A 7375-nucleotide genomic window follows, 5' to 3' on the forward strand; every position below is an offset into this window, starting at 1 on the left:
ATCCAACCACGATCCTTCTCCATTTAGTAAATTATCTCTAAACATATATAACAACATATAATGAATAATGTGTAATTGCTACATATTTTATGTAAATCAAATTCAAGTACACATCGTGAATGTACCATTCATATAGTAAAAAAATACATGTTTCCAAAGGGTCCTTATCACTCCAACCTAACCCATCATTGAATGTCTACTCTCACTACAAATAAATTACTTATAGAAGCAAGTAAAAATGCCTCTAATAATAATGATATTGCCTCTAATACCTTTTAGAGATAATTAATTAAGTGCCTCTAAAAATTCCGTCGCTAATTAATGGTTGCCCCTAAAGCCTCTTTTAGAGGCAATACAATGCATTGCTTCTAAAAACCCATATATTTTGAGGCAACCGTATAACCTTGCCCCTAAATATAATTAGAGGAAACCGTATAATCTTGCCCCTAAATATATTTATAGGCATTTTGTAAATTTGCTTCTAAATACCATAGATATTTAGGGGCAGCCATATTATTTTGCCTCAAAATGTAATTAGAGTCATTATACCTATTTGCTTCTATATATCATATACATGTAGAGGCAATCATGTAATTTTGTCTCAAAATATAATTAGATGCAATCTTGTATATTAATGCTAATGATATTTAGATGCAAATCAGTAATTTGACATGAAAGGTTCTTAGAGGCAGAATGTATGATATATGCCTCTCATGTATGTATATGCCTCTCATGTATTGATTATAAATGTACAGAAATATATATTACAACAATATTACATTTTATGATATAATTTTTGTACATTAATAGACAAAATCATTTTAAAGAATTAACTATGTCAGTATAGCCTTATAAAGCATGTTGATTTCATTGAATCAAACAACAATGATATTATTAATAATTTAGTAGTCATTACATTATGATCCCAAAAAATTTAATGGAGTTACTAAACTACTTAACTTCAAAACATGCATATGAATACATAAATAAAAAATAATAAATAAAAAAAATTGAATAATATATTTGTGTGAATAAGAGGGAGTTGTCATCTAAAACTATAAGCTTAAAAGCAACATTATTTTCTTCAATTTCTTCTAATTCGATCTCTATCCATCTTCATTATATAATTTCCTGTCATTAAAAAGTATAAAATTAATATTAGTCATAATGACAAAAAATTAAATTAAAATAAGTATAAATCACTTATCCATAAAATAAAAAAAAAAACTATAAATTATAATAAAAATTATAAAATCCAAAGAAAGATTAAAAAATTTAAGTCAGTAAAACTTACAATGAATTAAAAAATTAGTACTGTTACTCTTTATCTACTTGCATTTCATCGTCATCCTCATCATCATCCTCATCGTCATTGACGTTATCCTTAACCTATAATTTCATAATTTTTATGCAATGACCAATAAAATATATTTGGAATACATAATGTTAAATAATAACATGCCAACATCATTGAATGTATTAAAAGTTGAATAACAAACTAAATATATAAAAAAAAAAAAAAAAAAAAGGCAATACCTTTTTGTTTGAAGATACATTGTGAGTTTCTTTCTCATACTCAACTTCCTCATTCTCATCGGGTAGATAATCACCATCTTTCTCAAGAGATGCATTATAATTTTGTTTACTTTTCTAAACTTTTGAGCTATCTACTAAGCTTGTTAAAGAAGCAGCAACGCGCTTTATGTCCAACGTTTTCATCCTCGTCTTGTTAGCTTCAATTATCTTGAGTCTTCGTAGTTCATACTCATTTTCAATTGAAAGAGTCTTTCCTCCTGATTTTGACATTTTGGAGCTAGAGAACAAAAAAAATATTAGAAATCAAAGTTTTGATAAACGAACTACAATAGATACGTGCTTTAAACAAATCATTACAATAGATTAAAACTTTGTAGAATTTTAATTTTAAAAAAAAAATTAATTCCTGGATTAATTTGTCAATTTGACACATTAAGAAACTTATAATGTCATAAAATTGTCTATATATGTATTTGACCCATACATATAAAAGTAGTTTACACTCGGCTATTTAACCAAACAAAACAAAATTCCATCCCTTAATCAAAGTGTACAGTCAAACGGAGGAACCAGCATTGAACATACGCTTTCCGCCCAAATCACGCATCACCCTAACTAGCTATTCAACACTCACCCTTTTCTTTCTTCCCTCCTCCCATAGTAAAATTTACACCTTTCTACCAGCCCTTTATTTATATTTCTATTACAAATATATCTTTGAATAGTAGTTATTAGTATTTTGATTATAGAGAAAATTAAAAATATGGTAGAATGAGAAAGTTACTTTAAAGATATATGTCCTATGTTATCTATTCTTCTATACCTCACATTTTTCTCACACAAGACATTGTTATATGTTATTTATTCTTATATATCTCTTTTTTTCCTCACAAAAATCATTAATCTACACATGCATATTTACAAAAAATTCAAACACAATTTAATTCAACTTATGTAAGTTAATCAAAACATCCCCTATAGTATAATAGTAGACCGTAAACATCAAACTTGCTACAATTTTTCATTCAATTACAATTCACATGCAAAATAGTTCAATTTAAAAACTATGAATAATAACCCTAAATTCGTGTTCAATCTAAAAATTTAGAATACTCTTAAATTAAAAAAAAAATAAAAACAGCCGGCAAATATTACTTCTATTGATTAATTAAAGATACTAATTACCTTGGACGGTGATAAGTACTCCAACAAATAAATCAAATTTGGTTGCTTCCAATCGATAATTTTCTTGGTTTGTTTCCTCTCCGAGTTCGAGCAGTATGATTTTATAAGATTTATCTTTTGCGATTGCATAGGGTAAAATTAAAGGAGAAATTTTTTATAAAGAAAGATAGACAAAGGGAGGGAATAACAGATGAAAAAATAAAAATTCCCTCTCAATTTCACTATTTTGAGTCCTAATTCCGCCAAGATAATCAAGAATTTCATTTTTTTTTTCCATTTTAATTCATGAGTTTTTGAAATTGAAGAAAAGATAAGAAGATTTGGTGGGTTATTTGGTTCTTTTGGTGGAAGCTATGAAGGCTTATTTTTGGGGAAATAATGGCAGAAGAAAAGATAAGGGGTTGGGGTTTATTTTTCTTTGTTTGCTTGCCTCCGTTTTTTTGTAGGGATGGGAAATAATTGAGATCTACTAAGTAATTGAGTATAATATACAACATACATTCATGCTAAAAATAACAAAAATGTTTGACTTCTATTATACTATTTATACTAGTATATCAATTTGACTAAAGCTTTTTATGAATACATATGATGTTATGTAAAATATCTTATGTACCGTATAAAAAATTGAAGTAGTGGTGGCTTTGGGTGTAGATAACGGATTCACGATAGTGTATGATTTTTTAAAGTATTTCGTATTATTTTATAATGGAAGTGGAGTTGGTTAAAAACTAAAAAAAAAAAAAAAAAAAAAAAAAAAAAAAAAACCTCAAAAACCAAACTGATATAGATGTGGAGGGGACAGAATATAAAAATATATATATTAACATATGATATGTGGAGACTACTAGCAAGGAAGAAAGTTGTAAAATATTGTTAAAAGTTTCTAAAAATGTAAATGAGCAAGTAATAAGGTACAATGTTAAAAGGAAAATTGAGAAAGTAATTAAAAAAATATGAAGTATCAACTTATTACAATTTGTTACAAATCAAGATAATATATTAAAATCAACAACAAAGGATGACAAAAAGTATCACTGCATGCATAATAATACACAAAAATTACTATTAAGGGCCTTCTCCTTTTAGCTTATATTTAGTTCAGTTTAGTTCAGCTCCAATCAGTTCAGTTCAGTTTCTAATTTTTTTTCTCTCGTAAAATATTCAGTTCAGTTCACTTCTTAATTTCCTTCTCACATAAAATATTCAGTTCAGATCCAATCAGTTCAGTTGAGTTCAATTTAGTTCAGCTGAACTCAATAAATCTGAACAGGCAATAAGACAACATATACTTTAATGACACATTATACATGCATAATAATATACATTAATGTACTACTGTAAAAAAAAAACAACAAATGAAAAAAAAAAACCCATAATGCCCTCCTATATGCATGCTTAACATATAGGTGTTATACGCTTATATGCACTATGTTGCTATGTAAAATACTTTTGGATTAGTCTTATGTATATTATCATAATATAAGCTATTTATATGTATTATTAAATGTACTAATACTTCTTAATGCATGTTCTCTTTAGCTTAATTTCAGTTCAGTTGAGGCCAGTTTTGCATCATAGGGGTTACTTTGTTTGTGATATTACAGGGGGTTACCTAGTCAGTGTAAGGGGTTATTCGATCAATATTACAGGGGGTTACTTAGTCAATGTTATAGGAGTCACCTAGTCAGTGTCATAAGGGCTACTTTTTTCCTTTTATAAGTGACCACACTGTGTGGCTAGCCACACACAAGATGCGATGACTTTTATCACAACCAATTGTAATTAATTATGTTAAATTTTTCTAAAATTATTTTAAATTAGGTGACAGTTAAATTGTAATAACTACAATAAAAAATTAAAAAAATACCAATAAAAAAAATAAAGTAAATAGATTTTTATGTACTGGACATATTCTTAAATGGAAAATGATAAACATAGCGCTTAGGGTAATGTATAAGAAGCTAAAACGGGAAATATTGAGGAAAATTTAACATTAATTACACCGATCTACGCGTGGTTTTGTCATGAATTCCCAACTTAATTTCATTTTAGAAAGTATATTTAATGCTTATATATAGTCCTAAGGACTACATATAACATTACTCATCTTGAATCTAGATACTCCCTCCGTGTTTTATTAAGTGTTATACTTCTCAAATCCGGCCGTGTTTTAATAAGTGTTACACTTTCTTTTTTTTGGCAAAAAGCTACATTAAAATATTATCTCTCTCCTCTCATGGTTCCCGCCCAAACCCACTACTACTTTTTTATTATATTTTTCCTCTCACATTCATTACTTTTAAATAAACTATTAACCCCACTATCTTTATTTTACAATTTTTTAATACTACAACTACCCAACTTACGTGTTATTCTATTTAAGTCAATTAAATTGCCTAAAACTATGTGCTAGTCAAACTGTAATACTTAAAAAAAACACGGAGGGAGTAATTAAAATGCCAATAAAAAGAAAGAAATAAACAAAAATACTTCCTCCGTTTTCTTTTACTTGCAACACTTCTCTAAAAAGGAAATGTCACAATACTTGCAACACACTATAAAAGAAAAGTTACTTTAGGGAAAAACAATACTATTTCCCTTATTTAAAGCACAGACCCACTAAATTACACTCTTAACAACCACTCATCCTATTTTAAAGTTTATTATATCATGTAAACCCCACCTTTTTTAATTACCTCGCTAAAGGGTGTGTTGCATATAAAAGAAAACGGAGGAAGTATTTACTTTATGTTTCAAAAAAAAAAAAAAAAAGAGAAAGAAACGAGAGCATTCCTCCTACTGCCTTATCATACGCCTTACAACATTAAAAAATTAATATATATAAAAAAAGAAAAAAAAAAGTAAGAACCCAAACAATGATAATGGTGGTAAGAGAACCATGTCCTCCATTTCAATGACTCTTTAGCTCCTGGTAGAATTCGAATTGATGGTTCGTGGCAGAAGTTTAGCAAACAGTATGGGGTTGGTTGGGCAATAGAGATGTTTAGTACAGGTGAATTGGAAGTAGGTGGAAACTCTGGAATTGCGGCCTCAGCCTTACATTCGGAGCTCTTGGCATGTTTATATGCTTTACGCTGGGCTAAAGATAATGGCTACCGTTCAATCAGAGTTTTAACCGATTGTGCCTCTCTTGTGACGATGCTTAACAGGGAAACACCCTTGAAAATTAATATTTACTAGACTTGGAAGGATATTATTAAAATTGGAAGCACCTTCCAACATTGCATTATCCTCAAAGTTGATAGAGCACAGGTCAACCTCTCTCATTGTATTGTTAATCAGTGTCGTACTTCTTTAAACTGCTTTTCTAATTTGGTAGGATTTGATTTTTTTAGTTTAGCTTTTCTCCTTTTTCTTCCTCTCTTTCTACTGTTGTAAAAAAAAAAAAAGAAATAAAAAAAAAAATAATTGCGGTAAGGCCTTTGTATATTCCACCATTATTTTCCCAAAAATCAAAATATCCCACCAAAGTTACTTTATCTAAATTTTGGTAAATTAACCTTTGCCTAAATTTCTTTATCAAAGTTTCCTTTTATACTTTCACCATAAGCAATCTAAAAAGTCAATTTTGTAGGAATAATACTACTCAATTTCTGGAACGAAACAGAGGAACAAGACGAAGAAAAAAAAGCTTAGATTCAGCCGAATTTGATTTTTTTTGGAGTACGTCTCACTGTTCAAGGTAATTTGATTTGTTTACTTAATCAATAGAAATATAGTGGTTCTGAATTTAGGGTTCCTGTTCTTCAGTTTATTGTCATAATTTTATATTGAAATTTGATGGTGGAAGTGAAATTGAATGTTGAAATTTCAATTTTTCATGAGTTTCATCCTATTATATAATGTATTAATCACCATAAAAGGCACCTAACCAAATTTTGTTGGCTTTGGGAAAACAATTGTGAGGAACTAAATTTTGTTGATTAAATCATATTAATCAAATATGTGTGCAAACTGCTTCATGATATTTTGAGTATCTTTATATGCCAATTTTGACAAACTAATGCAGTAATTAAAGTATTGTTGACACATTAACTAATTTAATCAGCCAAGTACTTTTTTTAATCCCTTGTAAATTTTTATTTGCTTCATTTTGTGTTATTAATTCATAGCTATGTTACAACATCTTTTAATGTAACCAACTTGTTTATACATTTTAATATGATAATTACATAGGACATCATGGTGTCAAAGAATCGTGAGTGGATGCAATACAAAAAAAAATGATCCTAGATATAAGATTGGCGTAAAAGAGTTAATATGATACTACCTATAATTAGATTAATATTGTCAGATAAGATGAATAAATAATATAACTGAAATCAAGTAATCAAACTTCATGACTTTAAGTTTAACTAATTCGTCTATTATCTCAAGCAGTCATGTTAGTTTCAAGTTAGTGGTTTTAACTTTTAAGTGATCCATCTATTTTAGAACCCCATCAGCCCCTTATTAATTGTGCTATATTACCAACCTTATATGTCTTAATCTTTTTCATAGTGGAATTACCCAAGTCCTTAAGTTGTCAAATTTTTAATTATTATGATTATTAAATATTATATAATGATAATTGGTTTATATAAAGTTTCTTGCAAACATATAAATTAAATTGTTATGATATTTCGGTTTA

At 28.3% G+C, this 7375-nt stretch overlaps 1 long non-coding RNA gene across 1 annotated transcript; it reads right to left on the reverse strand.

The window, feature by feature from the left end:
• Positions 1–733: 733 nt before the first annotated feature.
• On the reverse strand, positions 734–3150 carry LOC145627014 (uncharacterized). Its single transcript, XR_014111261.1, has 4 exons — positions 2722–3150; positions 1537–1813; positions 1295–1389; positions 734–1131 (listed from the first exon to the last, which is right to left on the reverse strand). It is a non-coding gene; the product is annotated as an uncharacterized LOC145627014 (long non-coding RNA).
• Between the last annotated feature and the right edge of the window lie 4225 nt (positions 3151–7375).

The sequence above is a fragment of the Chenopodium album genome, chromosome 4 (assembly GCF_948465745.1).
Source record: "Chenopodium album chromosome 4, dcCheAlbu1.1, whole genome shotgun sequence".
Classification (NCBI taxonomy): Eukaryota; Viridiplantae; Streptophyta; class Magnoliopsida; order Caryophyllales; family Amaranthaceae; genus Chenopodium; species Chenopodium album.